This window comes from Melopsittacus undulatus, chromosome 5, assembly GCF_012275295.1.
Source record: "Melopsittacus undulatus isolate bMelUnd1 chromosome 5, bMelUnd1.mat.Z, whole genome shotgun sequence".
Lineage (NCBI taxonomy): Eukaryota > Metazoa > Chordata > Aves > Psittaciformes > Psittaculidae > Melopsittacus > Melopsittacus undulatus.
In genome coordinates, this window is record NC_047531.1 from 38,732,609 (window position 1) to 38,752,645 (window position 20,037).

Consider the following 20,037-nt stretch of genomic DNA (forward strand, 5'->3'; position numbering starts at 1 on the left):
TTGGGAATAGCTCAGTTCCTCTTCAGTTTTTGCCCCCATTTTGCTGGGTGGCCCTCGAGTACCTGGCTGTTGTTCCCCCAACCAGAAAATATGTACACTAATATTGATCTCCTTAGAAAAGACAAGGAGCCACTGAAGAAATTACAAGTGCATTATAGACAACCATGCACAACCAGTGCATAATTATTTAGTAATTATAATTTTAATTAAGATATCAAGACTTGGATCAATACTATCGCAATACTCTTCCAAGTCCTTGGATTACATGGTCGTCACGTTTGACTTGTTCTAGGAAATCCTCAGGATGGACAAGAATTGCCAGGGAGCAGCCCCAGGGGAGTGGGCTACCCACTTCAGGAGCTGCAGGCAACCTACACACAAGCAGCCCCCCAAGCAGGGCCATGATGGTGACAGCACTACCCCTCCCTGACAATCACTGAAGATAGTGAGGGATGTTGGCAGGGCTGGAATCCATTCAGACAGCCCCACCAGGTTCTGAGGGGCCTGGGTTGGGCACAGGGATGCTGGCAATGGCCAGACCTGGGCTCCAGCCCGTGACTGCCCTGAGCTCCTGGACCTGCAAGTGCAGCTGGGGGTCCTGGCTGACTGCGAGGGGACAGAAACATCTGAGTTCCCTTCATGCCAGGCAGCTCCCATTCTTTAAACTGTGCACTAGGAGGGCTCTTCCACAATCCTGCGCTTCTGGTAGTTAAAATATTTCTTCTCATTCCCAGTTTGATTTGGATACGTGGTGTACTTACCACAACATTCTCTTTCAGTCTTCTTCTTGAGAACTTATTTTAAACTCTTTCACAAAGCAGAGCCTCTGATGCCCCATCACCAAGCATCTCTCCTCTGCTTGAGGGCAGCTCACCTCCCTGAACACAGGAGAGTGCAATTGCTCAGTGGGCACCAAGGACTGCATCCCTCTCCTTCTCTCAAAGATAGCTCACTTCATACATCCTATGATCACTTGGGCCTTCTTCAACTTCTTCATTACAGGGTGGTCCTGTGATCAGCTAGTCTTTCCTGATTCTTCTCAACCTTAGGTTAGCACATACACAACCTTGAATGAGTCTATTGTCTTCATCTGATTAATCCCTGGCATATATCATAAACACTTGTACATTTTCCTTGTAACATTCACCAATTTCTATCTAGCATTGTAATTCTCAGAATAATCCAATGCTCATATGGTAGTCTGATCCTGCTGGATACTGGCAATTCTTCTTCACTTTATGGCATCACGAAACCTCATGATCATTCTCCCAACTTCTGTAACACTTTCAAGGGTCAAAATCCTAAATAAAATTTGTCCCCAAATGTGCTGCATTGTTCTCTTCTCAGCACTACACACTGATGGTGGTCTTACAATTACCAATAGCATTTGCTCTCCAACTTGCACCAGGGAAATTAATGTCCCTAGCACAATGCCTGATAAAATTATTTCTACATTCATGTTAAAGGCAATACTCTCAACATGTAAAACTGATGTTCAAGATCTGTTCACACAATAACTTCTTAATTCTTCCCCAGATTGAATATCTACTGTTTTCTATGCATGACCCTTTTTCTCATTGCTTTACAGTGTTCTGCATCTAAACATGCACACTGCCTGCCTGGTGCATTTACCTTACTTTCTTCTCTGAATACTGCATACCCTTCAGTAAGTATTTCTCCATTCACTGGCTCCTCTATTAGGCCTCTTTTATTACTATATTATTTAAGTTCATGTAATGCATCAGTTGTTCAGATTCTTTCACTTTCTTCTTGAGGTTCTTCATCTTATTTTCAGTCTCTGCCTGCTTCAGTTGTTTATTTCTGACTTCATTCAATTCTTTGGCTATACTTTTATCTGATACAACTGGGAGATATCTGCATTGTATCAAGAATGCATCCTACTAGGAAAAGAGGATGAACTTTGCCACATAGGTATGCAGATACTGTATTTTTAGCATGGCAGTAATTCCCAAGAAAGTTAGGTGGATCTTTCCAGCTAGTAAAGCTCCTAGCTCCTTTTCCCAAAGAAAACTTAAGAATTATTTGGTAATGAGTAAATGTTATTAAAATATTTATTCTCAGTATTATTTTCTTTCTCATGTTAAAGTAAGAGTTATAATTATTTGGTGAGAAATCATAGCTGTGAATTGCTAGTTATTGTTGGCATCACACCCAAGAAGTGCAACATTTTTTCCCACCTACTGTGTAGGATAGCTGACAAGTCCCTGAAAATTAATGACCTACTCAGAAACAGATATTTGGACAATACTTTGTGAAGGCTGGAACAGTCTTTACTGCTAATATTGAGGGATGAGCAACTACACTGAAGCAAGAGAACTCCTGTAAAGACTATGTAAGCAGAACAAACAATCCTCTCCATCTTTCCTAATCCCCAACATAGAATCACAGAATAGTTAGGGTTGGAAAAGACCTTAAGATCATTTACTTCCACCCCCCGTCATGGGCAGGGACACCTCACACTAAAGCATCCCATGCAAGGCTTCATCCAACCTGGCCTTGAACACTGCCAAGGATGGAGCATTCACAACTTCCCTGGGCAACCCATTCCAGTACCTCACCACCCTCACAGTAAAGAATTTCTTCCTTATATCCAATCATCTAAACCTCTGCTGTTCAAGTTTCAACCCATTACCCCTTGTCCTATCACTACAGTCCCTAATGAAGAGTTCCTCTCCAGCATCCCTGTAGGCCCCCTTCAGATACTGGAAGGTTGCTAAGAGGTCTCCACGCAGCCTTCTCTTCTCCAGGCTGAACAGCCCCAACTTTCTCAGCCTGTCTTCATATGGGAGGTGCTCCAGTCCCCTGATCATCCTCGTGGCCCTCCTCTGGACTTGTTCCAACAGTTCCATGTCCTTTTTATGTTGAGGACACCAGAACTACACACAATACTCCAGGTGAGGTCTTGCGAGAGCAGAGTAGAGGGGCAGGATCACCTCCTTTGACCTGCTGGTCACGCTTCTTTTGATGCAGCCCAGAATACGGTTAGCTTTCTGGGCTGTAAGCATACAAATCTCTTCATCTCACCTATGATATACTAATATTTTTAACAAATTTAAAACATGCAGGTTATCCAGGATGACGTGAATGATTTCTCTGAATCAGCTGTGCGAAAAACACACCATAATTTAAGCTTCATTTCAGGAAGTCACTTTGGACCTTAAACCCATCTTTTGATAGATTTTTCTCACTGTGTTCTTCAAATTTGTAAAAGCTTCAGCTACATGGTTCTACTCCAAAATGGACTGCATTTAAAGGCTGTTTTACCTGAAACTATGGTTAGAATGTACTTCTTCCTTTATTTCTCTTCTGATGGGTGTGGAAGGGGAAGTAATGGTTTTAGTTTAGAGGGCTTATACTTTATCTGCCTTAAAATATGAGTACATAATAGTCACTTCAAGCTTTGTGTGTCAACAAAATCTTTCTGTCTGTTTCAAACAACAGCTGCATGAACTTAGAGCATCTGATTCTAAGTTCTGGCACTGAAGGCACACAGGGGAATTCCCCTCAGGTTGCATTTGCTGGCTTATCTTATGATGAGGCACAGAGCTTAACAAAACCAGAGCATCCTGCCACTGCAGCAAATGGCTTCAAAAGAAATGCAAGAACCACTTATTTTGAGTTCCTTACAGAAAGCAAAACTGAAATGTGAAGGAAGATATCATAACAACACATGATAGGTTTTAGTGGGTTTTTTTTGCAATTTGTTACTTATGATGTGTTCAGATAGTAAAAAGGCAGAGCTAGAACATGTGCCCTACTATCTTAAACCCAAAGAAACCAGTGATATTTCCAAGATTGTCCCTCCAAGCATAGAAGGAGGGAAAAAAAACCAAACCAACCAACCTCATCTGTACTAAGAAACATGATCTCAATAACTGTTGGAGATTAATTTTGCAAACCCTCAAAATAAAACTTATGTCTTAGAAAATATTATTATAAACATCTTATTATAAAGTTGTTGACCCCTGACTTCTAATGTGAGATGCTCAGCTATAGTCTAAGGTTAACATTCCAGTAAAAGGAAACACAATTAAAATCAAATTTCTGGTGAAAGGTGATGAAAAACAAGCTTAAAGATCCTTTATTGTTTTGCTTGCCTGCCTTTGTGACTTTTTCTCTTAATACCTCCAGAATATTTTCTCTTTTTTTCCCCCCTTCTTTTTCTTTTCCCCTGATTCTGAGAGCAGCTAATGCTACTTATCAAGGCATCAAGAATTTTTTCTTCTGGCAGAATCATGTTCAGGAACTTGTACTGATTATAGCATGATACATGAATATGGCACATTAGTATTAGCATGCCCATCCTTGTGTGACAGAGTAGTCTTCACAGGAACTGTAGTGACACAATTCACCAAGCAGACAGCTTTTGCTAAGAAGAGAGTGAGAAGAAGAAATCACCCCTTTTTAAGAGAAATTGTTCTTATTTATATCACCAGAGCATTTACTGAAAAACTACTTTAGACAGTATTGATTGTGGAAAAGGACTTAATTGAAAATCTAAGTATGCAGGCGTCATATGCTGTAAAAAAATACTTGAGTTTCAGTATACTGGAGTGTCTGCAAATCAGAATCTGTTTGTTTACTTATTATACCCTCTTACACCTGCAAAGCTGTAAATCACTGTATTGGTTACTAGGAAGAATGGACACAGACCCAAAATTTAAATACAGGTGCATGAAGGAGTGTATGGACAATCTGAAATGCTTTCATATTTTCAGAAATCTAATGAGTTCAAATAATTATGGAATTGGGAAACAAATTATGTTTTGTATCAAGAAGACAATTGCATCAGGAAGACATGTTTGGAGCCCAGTGCTGAGTAATAAACCACCCATGCAGTTTCCATTTTTGACTGCTTGCTTTTGGGGGAATGTGTGAAACAAGCTTCAGATGACAGTCAAATGCACAGACTTTGGTAGCTTCTTTCCAATGAATATATTTTCCTGGACACTCGCTATTCTGAATTTTTACAGCGTGACAGTAAAAAGAAACAGTTGTGCAGTTTAACTGAGGTTTCATTTGAAGGAATTGCATGATGGATTCATTACTGAGATGGCAAGTACAGCTCAATCTAGTCAATATGGAATTTCCTTTTTCCATTCTCTAGATATAACAGGATACAACAGGCAGTGAAATAGGCACTTAGTCACTGGGTTTTTACAAATCTTTTTAATTCCCTTATTGCCCAATCTTGCAGTTGTTGTGAACTTGCCAACATCTCTCTTGCCATAATTCCTGCAAAAGCAGAACTCTAAATGTGAAATATAACTAAAATGACCTTTAGCTGCCTTCCATGGATTGCCATCATAAAAGTAAGACTCAAAAAAAAGTATTAGTGAAAATAATGTGACATTTGTTTGAAGACACCAGCTAATAGGCTAACTACATATTCTAATTTTGGGCCTGATTCAAGACACCATTACATCATTTTATTCCCCACAAGTCTTACCACAGCAAGAAACTACCATTAAGAGAATGGGCTTTCCTATTTCCAACACATGCTTTAAGTGCTGCAGGAACTAAATTTGGGGTACTTTCTGAATGGCATTCAGAATTCAGGTCTAAGTTCCCAAGAAAGCAGTGGCAATGAGATCTGCAGTAAGAGGCTTAGCTCTAGCTACATAGAGATAATTATATCAAACTGGATTCAGAGTCTTGGAGTGATCTTTTCAGCAGCTGAACATCTATGGTACATAGCCAGGTCCATGCACATGTGCCCTTGGAACAGATATTTGTCTCACTTGCTTTCCCCTCAGAAGAAACCCCACATTTTTCACTTGGCCTTTTTCTATACATTGGTCTGTGAGAGTTTCATGGATGACCAGGATGTCTTCTAACTTTAAACCTTCCCTCAAGTGAGTTTCCATGCCTTTATATTTCAGAGACATTCTTCATTCACATCATCTCTTCAGAACTAAAACTACTGAGAGTTTTGTCTTACAAAAGCCTACCTTATGTAAGCATATATTTGGATGAGATCCAGGTTCTGTTATGCAATAATACACACCACTGATGAATAATAGGATGAAAGAGAAACACAAACATGCAGGAAAAGGCTGCAAAAAGACTATGCAGCAATTTTCTCTTTGTCATTTTGCACCCTTTTCTAATGCTGTAGAAGCAGAACAGGCAAAAGCAGACCATGACAAAAAGGCAGTTATTTTTTCCCACATAAAGCCAGCAGAATTTTACTGGTAACATTGGAGTCTGAGCAATGTCAGAGATATTGTAAAAAATGAATCATTGTTTTATCCTGAAAAAAAAACAGTCACGCCTTGAAATTACTGACAAATTGCATTGTGTGATTTGGTACTGGATCCACAAAGAAATATAATTAAAAAAACATTAGGTAATATAGTCTCTCATTAGCAGTGCCTAGATCCTAGCTTCTTCCAGTCCAAATTCCTCGGTAGTGTATCAAGCCTTTCCTCCTTGAACACTGGATTATCTTTTAAAACAGTGCATCTCCCCTGATAATGAAAAAAAATACAGAAAAGAAGCCTCACACAGAAAACCAAGCCCTCATCTCTGATTCTCCCAGACTGTTTCCCCTTCCACGCCTCTTTATGCTGTAGCCCCTTGGGAACTGTCTTTGTGTTAGTCCACTTCACAGTCAACCAAAATCTTTATATTCGAATCTCTACAAACTCACTGCTTTCATTATTTATTCCTTTCACACCAGTGATTAGGACCAGTAAGAGTTTCACTGGGCTTGCAGAAGTGTCAATACATTCTCTAAATAAAAGGCATTATTCAGTTGTTTGTATTCCTTTTAGGCCATTCTTTTTGTTAATGACAAGGTTTTGTATGCTCGATTCTGAAGACAGATAACATATGCAGCAGTTCAGGTATATTTGCACACTTAGAATACTTTTCGAAAAACAGAATTATGGAATTTTTTCCCCTTTCACTTGCCTGCAGCAAGTGATCCTCTCCTCAGTCTCTTCATACATTTTTTATTAGTGCTGTAATTTAAATATAAAATGAGTTTATCATTCACATAGGCTAATCAGATCTGACTACATATGAATGATATTTGGGATTATGCCCTGCATGAGGAGACTCACTGCCTCCCTGAGGACATAATTTTACTGTTGAGGTTTACAATCAGGAAGCCTAATCAGTCTTGTGATGCACACTTCAGGATTTCATTATTACGAATTTCTCCTTTCTTTTTCTTAAAGTGTTGAAAGAAACTGGAAGTACAACTCACTGTTTTATATCCATGTGATGGATAATTTCATATTTGCTTTCCCTTAATCCATTTTAGGGACCATAACTGCATTCTAAGCAAAGGAAGAAGAAAACCTTTAAAATATTTTATGAAGTGTACAAAGTGCTCCAGCCTTTTTAATTGCTTGTGTGACGTGTATGAGGCAAGAGCATAAACCTCCAAAGCTTCACAATGGTAGCTTAGAAAAATCTTCAACAGTACTTGAAGTGTGACAGTCTCTTGAGCCTGGTTACTTTCTCAGGTGATCTATGTTGAGAAGTACTTGAGAAGTTCTTTTAATGATCCCTGAAGTCTGGGGATTTCATCCATGCAGCAGTCAGATACAGCTTTGGAAACAGGAAGCAAACAGTTTGTATTTTCTTCCCATTCCCTGTAGACTCTGAAAATGGACATGAGAGTTATGCAGTGGTTGGTCTTAATTTATTTTCTTTTGTTATTGTGACTTCAAATATCAGTGTCCTCTTCCTCCATCTTGCCCAACGAAAAACATACCTACTCCTTAAGATCTTCAGCATAAAAGCTGAATTGAATTGACTGTACACTTTAACAACCTCGGATTTTAAAGGCTTTTAAGCATAGAAATACCCCAAGACAGCAAAGTCGTGAAGTTAACACTGAATTTTAACCAAATGTCTGTTATCACTGCTTAGCACAGTACATAACTATGCACTGAAACCTTATATTGGACTGGTTCCCAGCAGCGATACGGCTTGAAGCACAGTCTGCTTACATGGTTTGTTGAATATCGTTTATTTATCTTTGGGGAAATAAAATACTATTTCAGTATGCCACCTGAAGCACCACTGGCAAAGAAAAATAAGGTATTTAGCATACGTGAGAAGGGCAGTATCTACTCAGGGAATAGGATGTACAGGAAGGCTGAAAGATTATTACTAACTCACTTGCATTAGGTTAGCAAGTATAAGCCCTCACCATGGACTGTGACTGTAGAACACACAGCAGAAAGACAGTCTCTCATCAAAAAACTTTACTGCAAAAGAGCAACAGAAGTGATAGAGATGACCAAAGGCTAGAAAATAATTCAACTGGTGATCAGAAGTGAGATAAATCTCTGTCTGCTAGGTAGTTTCAGTTGCATCCCAGCAATCTACCCACTGATAATGCTTTTTGCAGGCATCAGCAAGGGCAAGTTTTGAAGAGAGGTGTCAAAGGTGACAAATTGAGTGGTTTTGCAAGTTTTATAGGGAGTCCTTCCCAACTGTAACAGACAGCATCACTTGACAAACTTTGATTAGAAACATTAACAACTGAAAAAGCACTCTGCAGTGAAATTACATAGGATGGCCACCAAAGACTGTGGCTTCTTTTCTTCATTAGCTATTAAAATGTTGATGATCAACACTGTACAAGACTCAAATAAAGTCATTAAAATCATAAGGGAAATCATTCAAGAGAAAGAAATTATTTAAAATGTCCACTCACGAGCTAATTTTTAATTTTTTCCTGAGTATTCCAGTAACTTCCCTAATATTTTCATCATTTGATCGTTTTCATTTAAGCTCTGTAGTCTCAAGTAAAAAATCTGAAGTTCTACTTTACTTCTAATTAGGTAAGTAATCTAACATTACTTTAGTTTTCAGTATTTTTAAATGTATGTCAGCATCAGGTTTCTTGTATGCAAATGTACAGAAGTTGCCTGTAGAACTTGTACTCTATGCACAATACAATTGTACACTATTCAAATAATTGAGTGGAAAGAATTCTTTGCTGCTGGGCCTGTTAATACTGGTTGAATTCAGTGGCAGAAAGCAAACAGCTAAAATTTACTTGTTCAAGATTTTAAATTAAATATTTACAGAAAAAAAGAAATAGCACTCTTTCTTAGTTCCAGGAATAATAACAAAAGTTTTCTTCATGCACTTTTTTAAATTACAAACTCAAATAAAAAAAAAATTAAATTAAATTAAATTTTAAAAAATAATTAAAAAAAAAAGAAATGTACAAATCCCTCCCTAAATTCTCATTGTGTTTATGTTGTTAAACACAGCTGGACAGGCTTTCCTTTGATACATGTCATTTACAAATCCTACACATCAGCTCCAAGCTCCTTGTTTTAAAACATTTCAGAGTTTTATAGCTCATACTTACAAAGTTCTGTCAGTAGAAGTGGCTTTCACCAAAGGGCTTTATCTTCCCCAGACCTCAAACGAAAGTCAGTTAAAGATAGAAGAGCTTAATGTTTCTTTCACTCTTCTCCTTTGCCTTCATGTATTTAAAGGCAAAGAATCTGCAAATGGTCCTCACTGGAAAAATGTTGTTGCATAAAATTAGTTGACAGAAATTAAATGTAATGTGTCTCCTGCTCTGACCCTCAGTCAGATCTGTAGTTTGTTGTGGCATATCCAGCTGTTCTATTTGGTACAGAGTGTGATTCATGTGAATGTAATGATGAAGTTTGAAAACACCAGGGCTTATTCTGAAACGTTCAATTGGATTTTGCTTCAATGAGAAAGAGGAAAAAAATCAAGAATATCAAGAGTTGGCACAAGAAGAAATACATATGCAAAGCAACAAGTTTAATTCAAAGGCCAAATTCAAGCTCTTTTGAGCAGTAAAGCAGTTTAATCTGGTAGAGTCTTGATCACATAATGGCAACTAACTTGAAATATTCATTCACTCCTAAAGATTATGGTAGAGGAAATGACTTGGGGCAAAGGGATCTTACACTGGGTGAGCTTTTATTACCACTAGTGCATATGATCCTCAGTAAGAACAGTAGGATTTAGCCAAATACAAAGACTCTCTCACAATGTTTTCTTAGCAAAATGTGGTATTTTTCAAAGAGGAAAAAAAAAAAGAGAGAGAGAAAGCTTTGTATTCCAAGGCAGTTTTGGAGATAGTAATCCCCATCCCAACCTCAACTATTAAAGTGCATGGAAAGATGGAATACAGAGGCTGACAGGGAAGATTTACAAGTTCAAACAGGAAGATGAATGAAGCAGTGCAAGAAAAGCAAGGCTATTTCCACTGACTGATCACGATACTCTAATTAGAGCAGCAGCATTGTATGCAGGTCCCTCACCTAACAGCCACTGAGCTATAACGACATAAAAGAAATCACTGAGACAGTAGGAAAGCAATGAGCAGTGGAAAGTTCCATAAAGCATTCCTGCTGTGGATGGCTTACAGAAGTGGGATGATCAGAAATCTACACTTCACATGTATTTTGCTATAAATACATCCCTCAGGAGATTTGCATTAGAGTCAAGGATGTCTGTGCTGAACGATTTTGACAGTAATAAACTGCTTAGTAATTTTATATTTAACATGGAAAATTATTTCAAAAGTACTTTTTGGCCATGATCTCAAAAGTATAGCCAGCTTTTGAATTGTCTGACGAGAGTGTAACTCTCACAGTGCATAATGCCAGTAATACTGTTATTCTGAAATGAAATATTTGTTGCGGCTGTTTCCCATTTTAATTGCACAGTAAGGTTGGGTTGTTTTCCCAGAATCTGCTGCTTGAAATAAGAGATAATGAGTACCTCAATCACGTGATATATTTGTCCAACCTTGTCACTGTCATTCATGGTGATAGGAAGGGGTATATTTCAGAAGAAATGTATAGATGCTGAGCCATGGACACAGACAACACAGTGGTATTTGGGTGGCCGTAAGCTGCTCGGTTAGGTGTGCCTCCTTGTCCAGTGTGAAACATGAGCCCTTCATTTCTGACTTCCATGTGACAATCTTTCTTCTCCAGATGCCCTTTTAATGGTTATTTCCCCCTTTTTATGTAACCTAGGGTGTCTTCTGTTTGAGTTGATGCTACTTGCCTAGGAAAAATCATTGGGTTAGGCACAGATCATACAGCTTGCTGCATAAGGCATCAGTTGCAGCCCCAGTCTTACTCCTCAGGAGGTGCTGGGGCAGTGGGAAATATCTGTGCAGAGAAAATTGGCTCCTTTCTTCTGCCTGCAAGGAGACCTGTAAACTCTCAATGGTTCTACCACTGCTCTTTGGCTCAGCTTGCTTCCACTTCCCTTTGGGACAGCAAACCGCAAAGGTGTCTACATTTCTGGGTTACTCTGGGCAGTGTGGTGAAAGGTGTTCCAAGCCAATACTTTCCTTGTTATGCTGTTAATTGCATTTTGGCTTCCTCTCATTTTCCATTTCATCTGTCTCCGGAGGCTTTCATTTGCGATTATTTTTCGGCCACTGGTTTAAGTGTGACTGCCTATATAGAGCTAGCCTACAGCTACACTTCATAAAGAAGTGGAGTTTGGACAGCAGCAGCTGGATATGTCTTCAGATTGCAGTGCCACACAGTAAAACAGCTTTTAGACTGGTGTTAAGTATATAGGATTTAATTTCTAAAGGCAAGATTTCTGTTTCTGCATGGCATATGTTTCTTGCTATTTTGGCCTAAATGTCACTTTGTAGTAACTTACTATATATCTTTTAAAATTCAAATAGAATTAACTTGCTGTACTTATTTATTAAGGACATGCTCAATAATTTTATTATTGAGGTTTATTTTGCATAGTAATAGGAACTTACTAATAACATCTAATTCTCTTAATCATGGTGCTTTATAATGGGAGTGATTGTATGAAGACTTACACACATCAATACTGACTTTCAATTACTTATACATAAAGTAAAAAAAAAGAAATACCCATATATATCCTCCAGTACCCCAAGAAAAATCCCTCTGTATCTAAGGCAGCAATTTATCACACCTACTTGCAGATAACCTTCCACTTATCATGGGAATAAGATGTAAAAGTAGGGTCAAAACACCTATACAAGCTGATCTTTGTTGCTTGCTAAATAAATGAGTTGTTTAATGTGGCTAAACACAAGGATAGTGATGCTTAGGAATGAAGACAGTCAAATTCAGAAGAACAGGGATAGGACACTATCCTAAACCACAACACCACTGGAAAACTTGTCAAAATCATGATTATTAACAGATGTCTGTTTCCAATATGGTATAGACAGAGAATATGATCTTTGAATAGAGGGATGTGTAACAGTGGCAGGAGTGGTAATTTCTTAGTAATATGGTAGTAATGAGATCATTGCTGAAACACACTGCTGTCGGCACTTCTAAAGGGATCTTGATGGCAGTAACTCAGGAGCTACAAGATCAGCTAGGGGTCTGGGAATAATTTTTTGGTAGCGAAAGAGGTGACAGAAGCTCTATCATTTAGTTAATTGAGAAAGTGACTGGGTCTTGTTCCACAAGCAGTCATGTGGAGAAGAGAGTTTTGATAACAAATTGATTTTTAGCACAGCAGAGAAAGACATATGACCCAAAGGTCATATTTAAAACAGCAAATGAAGTTTTCTAACTATTGCGTGTATTGATAGAATCAGGCTTCTCATAGTCTCCATTTCCAGATGATGACTTCTCAGCTCTTAACATTTTATATTTTCTCTACTGTACCTTCCTGCAATGCTTTAGAGTTCTTACTGCTGAATCTCATATCTAGTTCCCCAGTCCTCAAGGCAATGCAGCTCTTTTCATCCTGAGCCTTCTCTCAGTTATCAAAGTTTCCCAATACCATACTATGAGGAAGTTCCAGTCCCACCTCTTTTAAGACTTATCCATGGTTTCTCCTTATACAGAAGTTGGGATCAGTCCCAGCTACCTACCCCCAGCCTAATTGTTCCTTATGGTTTATTTTTTAATACTGCTCTACATCATCTACTATGGTCCGGGAAATGCACTGAATAAAGAGGTATGTGCACAACCCATACACCAGCTTAGAAGCTTCCTCCTTTCAGTAATTATTCCCTTTTGTTACCTCTGCAGTCTTATGTGTGAAGTCTGTGGAATCCAAAAGTCATTTGGACTAAAATTCCTGCCTCTTAATGTATTCTCTTAATGTGATCTCTTTCTGCTTTTTATTTAAGCAAAGTGATTTCAGCCCAAAAGCTGTCCAAACCTTCACCACTTTTTGACTGTAGAAGGCAAACCACATATTTAAGGCTGTAACTTTTAAGCATAACCTTGATAGTGACTCCTGTTTTTTTTTCCAGCACTAAAAGGGCTTTCAAGAAAATTAACTATAAAGTTTTACTACTTGCTTTTCAGTTATTGACTAATACTCTCCTTGGGCATATGTTTTCTTGTACTTTGACAGAACTACCTACCTGAGTGAAACCATGGCCCTTTTGATGTCAAAGATAAAACTCAATTTCATTACTGGATTTTACCCTCTGGGATATATTTTCAAAGTATACATTTCAACAGGATAAAATGTCCTGGAAGCCCCATGCCAACATCACCAGCATCACACAGAGTAGGACATTTTTGCATTGGTATGAATAATCCTGGCACCTCCCTTCCTGTGGTTTTGCTTTTTCTGTACGTAGGCATTTAGATTTAAATTTTTGGACAAAATGTTATTTATATATCCAGCTACATAACATCCACATCACTGCTGGTGCAATACAAATAACACTGTTAATAAATAACAATGACATTATGTTTGGTTTATTTTTTACATAGCCTTTATGTTAACCCTAAGCAATGCTGTATTGATTTTACATTTCTCACAAGGTTTTTATTTTAAAGTCCTTAGCAGTGTGGGCCTGTATTATAGCAGAGTGGTTTCCTGATCCTCATTGTAATGGGTATACTCTCAATAACAGTAGTCTTCCTGGCACTCTCAACAGAGTGCTTAGGATACATTTACCATGGTGTGGTAATACACATTTGGAATCTGTTTTGCTCCGTTATATTTCATATCACTTTAAAACCACCAGAAAATATATACCATGAGCAGAATATTTCTTATGGACACTGTACTGTTTCTATAATGTAAATTTTTTTTGAAAGTAGAGTATTTCTTTACCTCATTAGGCTGAAGGATTTCTTTTGATTGGAATCCACTCTTGATTTGACTGACTAAAGACTCATACTTACAAAAAATCCACATTGGCTTGGCTCACCAGGATGTTGGAGAACACAAGCCTTCCCCAACACTTTAAAGATGCAATGACACAAGGAATAATTAAAATGTTATGTTAAATGCGATTCAGAAAAGAAAACTTACAGGTTTTAACACAAAGATCGCATACAGATAGCCCCAGAGAATCAGGCATGATGGATCAATGATCATTCTCCAATCTTTTTTTGATAGAATCCTTCTACTTAGTAACAGCTATACACATTTTATGGAAAAAAGCAAAAAGTTTTTATTCCATCAATCAGAATGATGGTATTTTCATAAATATAAGTAAAATCACAGACAACTACACTTCTTTAAGAAAATCAACATTTGATAATTATTCTAAAATAAGACCTGCACAAAACTAGAAGTGAATTACGGGCACACAAGCTTTTGGCAAAGACAGAGCATACTTACAGGAACAGAGGTGAAAGGGTTATTTGGCTTTTGAGAAAACTTATCCTTTGCAAGTATATATAACACTTACCAGAGCTGAATAATAGATTTATTTAATATGCAATCCATGGTTCTTATGTATACAATGTATTTTCTTTTATCACATATCACCTTGTCTGTGCATGAATATATGGAAAAGTTTAGATGAAAAATCTAAAACCTGAAACTGAAGATCAAAATTATCCAGCTCTTTACAACAAACAAGCAAACAAAAATTACACATGCGACTTAAACAGATGTCTTCCACGTGTAGGCCACTCATGCTTTCCCACTCACTGTAGTGTTTCTGTATACAGTTATACTGCATGATATACAATTTTAAAATGCCAGAGAACTGTCATACACGACACTTGTTTTCCTTGGGTGAACAACCTATGCCAGAGCTCCTTGAGCAAACACCATGCAACAGTCACACAAAATTCTATTAAACAGAACAGAAAAAACTGCTATCAACACTTACACTTATTGTAAATATTATCTTTGTACTCGACTGATCTGCTTCCTCTCTCAATGATTAGGTTTGTAACTACTGCTTTTATTAACATAACAATGTTTGCCTAATTTTATTTCTGTAAGCCCCATAGAACCATTGCAAAAAAAGTGCTTATAACTACATTTACTCATATTTGTGGAAAACTGCAGAGCTGTTTACTAATTCTAATCAGAATTACTTTTTTCAGCCTTATGAAGAAAAGAGAATTACGTGGAAATCATCAAGAGGCTAACTAATCATCCCCAAACTTTTATAACTGGTAAGAAAATGTAGCCAAGGAAGACCTTTTTCATTATTTGTCCTCACAGGGTATCTGCATCATTGGCAATTTAAACAACACATTTTTTCCTCTTCTACAAACCAAGCTCTTAATTTTTGGATTGCTGAGACTCAGCAAACATCGAACATAGAGATACCTGCTTTATTCACTTTTGAGATTAAAAGGAAGCATTAATGTTTCTTGAAAACCTCTTCACAATTCTCTAGTTCATGAGGCACAAACTGCCCCACCATGTGAGCTGTGCCTCCGTATACACCTGACCTACTCCAGTTTCCTGGCCTATCTTCACAGCTCAAAGAGAATTATGGAAGAGAAGTTCTGGTGCAGCTGAATGACTACGGGTACTGAAGGCAACACTAAATAAATGAGCTATTGTTAGCTATCAGTTTGATTCTCTGCCAAGCAGCTAAATGAATCACTTTGATAAATTAAACAAAAAGAGGTTTAATTTGACATGACTGTTGTTTGACTTTCCGCTTTTTTGTTTTAGTAGGGACCCAATGCTGATGCCATGCCACGCCAGCCAGAGAATAAGCACCACATATCTGTCCATTGCCAACCCATAACTAATGCATTAAACCCTTTTGTTTTTCACTTCTATTGTTTGCTATTAGAAATGCGTAGTGCAGACCCACACATCTACAATAAAGCCTCTGGATATTTCACAATTAAAACTTCTCCAGTCTCTTGAAATGTCTAGCTGTTTTTCTTTGCTCTTTATGTAGAAAATGAGCCTGGAGGGATATTGAATACAGATAACTAAACTATTTCATTTCTTTTAGTGGTTTATATGTGACCTTCAATCTCTTGGAAAAGGCAAAGGGCAGGGGAGGCAGGGTTGTTTCAATAAAATGTTTTACACAGTGAAGTTGACTTGGTTGTATAAAATGTTAATGTTGGAGTAAGTCATCAGTTTGGCAAGTAAAGTTAGCAAGAGGCCTGCTGCCTGACCATTTACAGTTTTGTGTTTCTTCTCTTCAATAGGTTTCTTTTCCTTATTGCTACTTACAATAAACACTCTGGGCAAATTTTCCATCCTGTTATGCGTAAGACCACATTGGCATTAATCGGGTAACACTGGTGTAACCAAGGCAGAAGAATTTGCTCTTCACATTTATAGGCTGACTTTCATCTAGGGATATCAAAGAACAAGCCTGACCAAAATCAAGTTCCAAGATCTAAACACTCCCAAACTTTGGGAAAGTACAGACCCAGCCTTTGCAGCCAAATCCTCGTTTCTGCCTGGAACTGAGAAGCGCAAATTAGTTACAACACTCCCTACACAGAACAAGAACCTGAAGGGAACACAGAGAATTATTAAAACCTGTGGTTTGTTTCAAAATCAATTTCTCATTTAGAGACATAATTGTGGTTCTAGACGGCATGAGCCCAAAACAGTTCTGAATATTTTGTTTTCTGCTTAGTGCAAACCCAATACATCAATAGTTTTTCCTGAAAGAAAGAAACTAAGGAACTTGAAAATTTAATTCAAGTCTGATGCAGAAAGAATTAAACAAAATAAACTGTTACTATGATAACACATTATTTCATGTCTTCTAATCACAACAGCAGAAAACCATTTAAGTTTCTTAAGTCAGACAACCAATGCAGTCAATACAATGTATCTAGAAATTTGAAAATGAAAAATACAAAACTTTTTCCACTACAGAAATGAAAAATAATTCATTATTTAAAAAGGTCCTGCAGTAGGGGTGATTTCTACTGGGACGAGAGCTTCTTTAAAGCATGCCCTTGCCTGCTTAAGGACCCTGGCTCTACCAGATGCAGAACTCACCCGGGCAGATGGCCGGGCTGCTGCAAGACACCAAGGCCTGTTTCAACTTGTGGTAATGGAAACAACAGGCATAGCTCTTCTTCCCTCACTGCAGATGAAGCCAGGGGAGGTCAGTGAAGCTTCCAATGATTTTGTTCATGAGCAGACTCTAAACCATTTTTCAAGCTGCTACTGATAGTATCTATTTTTTAAAAAGCAAATTGTAAAGAGGAACACAGGCTAGAGAATGGCTTGGGAGGAATAAATCTTGAACTGAATTAATTGCCTTTAATTTTTCTCATTTATTCCTAAAAACTCTCAGGGTGAGAGGGGAAGAAAGCATAACTAAATAGAAAATACACAGATGGGAACTTGCAATACCCCAGCCCTGGTATGGGGCAATAACCCCTCTCTACACAGAACTCAGCTGTGGGACAACTTTAGATGAGAGCAAAACAACATTTCTAAAAGCTTTAAGTCTGCTTATGTTGTCCTAAAATATGACCAGAATGCTAATGGAGCAGAGTCAGGCTCTGTTTCATGGACCTCCCACTGAGTTCATGCACTGCACAAAAAGAAGTTTGCATGTTAGCCTAAAATTAACTCTTCCTTTTCTTCCCTCAAATGAAGAACAAAAGACAGTATGCATGGTGCTGCTGTGGACCTGGGAATCCAGTTCACCCAGATGCCGTCAGTACCACTAGTGAGATTGTGAGGAGCAGTGCAAGTATCAACAGCAGCTTCTCTGCCACCAGTGTTGCAAGTTGGGTATTCCTTCCAGCAAAAGGATTGTTTCACTAGTCACAGGATTTCTATCTGCCTAGATTTCCTCCATGAACCACTGAAAAGCTGTTTTAGAGCTGACTTCTCTGGTACTTGCTTCTGTGGAGATCCGTTTCATGAATCCTCTTGACAGACTGACATTCATGTTTAAGGGAAGTTCAGTTTTGAGTTAGGAGTGAATGCATGGCAAACAATGCAAATACCAGACATACTCCTTTTAGAATGAGTGACTAAAACCAAGCCCCCTATCTATCTGCAGTCTTTTCTGTCCCTCATGTATCTGTTCCCTTACCACTTGTATTTTACAGGCTGAAATCATTCATTGAATATTTACCAACAGGCAACATCTACTTTTTTTCTGTGGACAATAGTTTTATAAAATGAATCTGAGCTGTAAGCTATTAAGGCCCAAATCACCTACTTTCATGTTTTCTAGTGTTTAGCATCTGAGAGCAACCAAAAAGGTCAATAACAGCTGTTTAATGCTTTTAACAGCCTAACTGTGGGTTCTGTTTTGAAAGAGAGATTAATAAGAAGCTTTAAAAGCAAGAATAGTACTTGCAAGTTATTGAATGTAACACTTTTTCCATTTTAATAGATATACATATAATTTTGAATAGTAGCAATGCAATTGTTACTTGAAGTTTCCCCGGAGAAAATACAGAACTACTGTATTAACCTTTTAGAACATTTCTTCTAACAAAAGAAATATGTGTACACAGTTTCTAGGTCAACATTCTTCAGAAGAAAGTCCCTATGTATTTTTGTAACAACTGCCCTTTCTTTCCATTTCATTCCCATTACAAATCTCAGATTATTTTGTGTTAAGAAGTGGGGATTTTGTGGTGCTTGTGATTGGATTAATCAGCTTTGTGAAATATAACTAACATGCACAGAAACACATGTTACTAACTACCAACTTATACGTTACTTCACAAAAGCAATAATGAGACCTTAACAAAATCAGACCAAAGAACCCAAAACCCCTCAAACCTTTTTTTTTGGAATATCTGAGTCCTAAAATTAGGGAAAGAAGGAAAAAGTTACATTTGAGATCTGTACAGACCATCATGAACTCGTAAGTTCCGTTCACTCAAAAGTGAAAGGAAGACAATACATGCCATAGTACGAAGTCTGAAGAAGACTAAAGAATACCACCTTTTCCTCAGGGGTTCCATGCAGAAGCACACTTGAACACAAGCACTAGTATTCCTTAAAGCCTTTGTGCTGTATCTAGGAAGGATATGAGCATTCAAAGCAGGACTGAAGTTGGAACCAAACTTGGGATCCAAGTAAGACTCCTCAGCTGTTTCTTAATCTTGAAGAGGCTTAATTTCACCCAGTAAGCATATTCTTTTTATTCAGAATTTTATCTGCCATTGCCAACCTAGATATGGTTGGGATCCAGAAAAAAATGTGCTCCACTAGCTTAAAACCTCTGAGTACCTGAATGCAACATTCAGAGAGACATTTAATACATATATATAGAACTGGAAGCAGCAGTTGTAAGCCATCAAGTTTGCTTTTTTTAATACCTAGAGGTGAGAACCAGATCTTAGGAAGTGAGAAATGCAAATTCAACAGCTTAAAGACATATTTTGAGAAGACACAAATTCTACCTCTTGGCTAATATCATGCAGAAAAGATAAATTGCAATACAGCAATTTACAGCAGAGTATGTTTCTGAATGGTACCAATACAAATCATCTGTAAAAAGATGGGGTATTCTGGGTTCTGGTGTTTCCTCCTGAGGCTGGAATAGGGACAAAAATCAAGAATCATCACTGTGTGTGGTATGTGTCCTAAATAGAAAGTACAGAAACAGGTTTCTTCTTGGCCTTCCTGGATCAATGAATTTGAACTGCTTTTCTGGATGGTGTCACAACTTCAATAGTATGGGCAGGGCATAATTTAAAGGTATCTTTTGGGAAGAACAAAAAAAGCATTTCCTGCCCTTGTTCTCCTGAATTAAAACAAGTGCCCCTGCCATATCGTACCTCAATGCGGAGCAACATGCAGGTCTGCACCAGCACCAGTGTGTCAATCTGGGAGAATGAAATTGAAGCACAACAG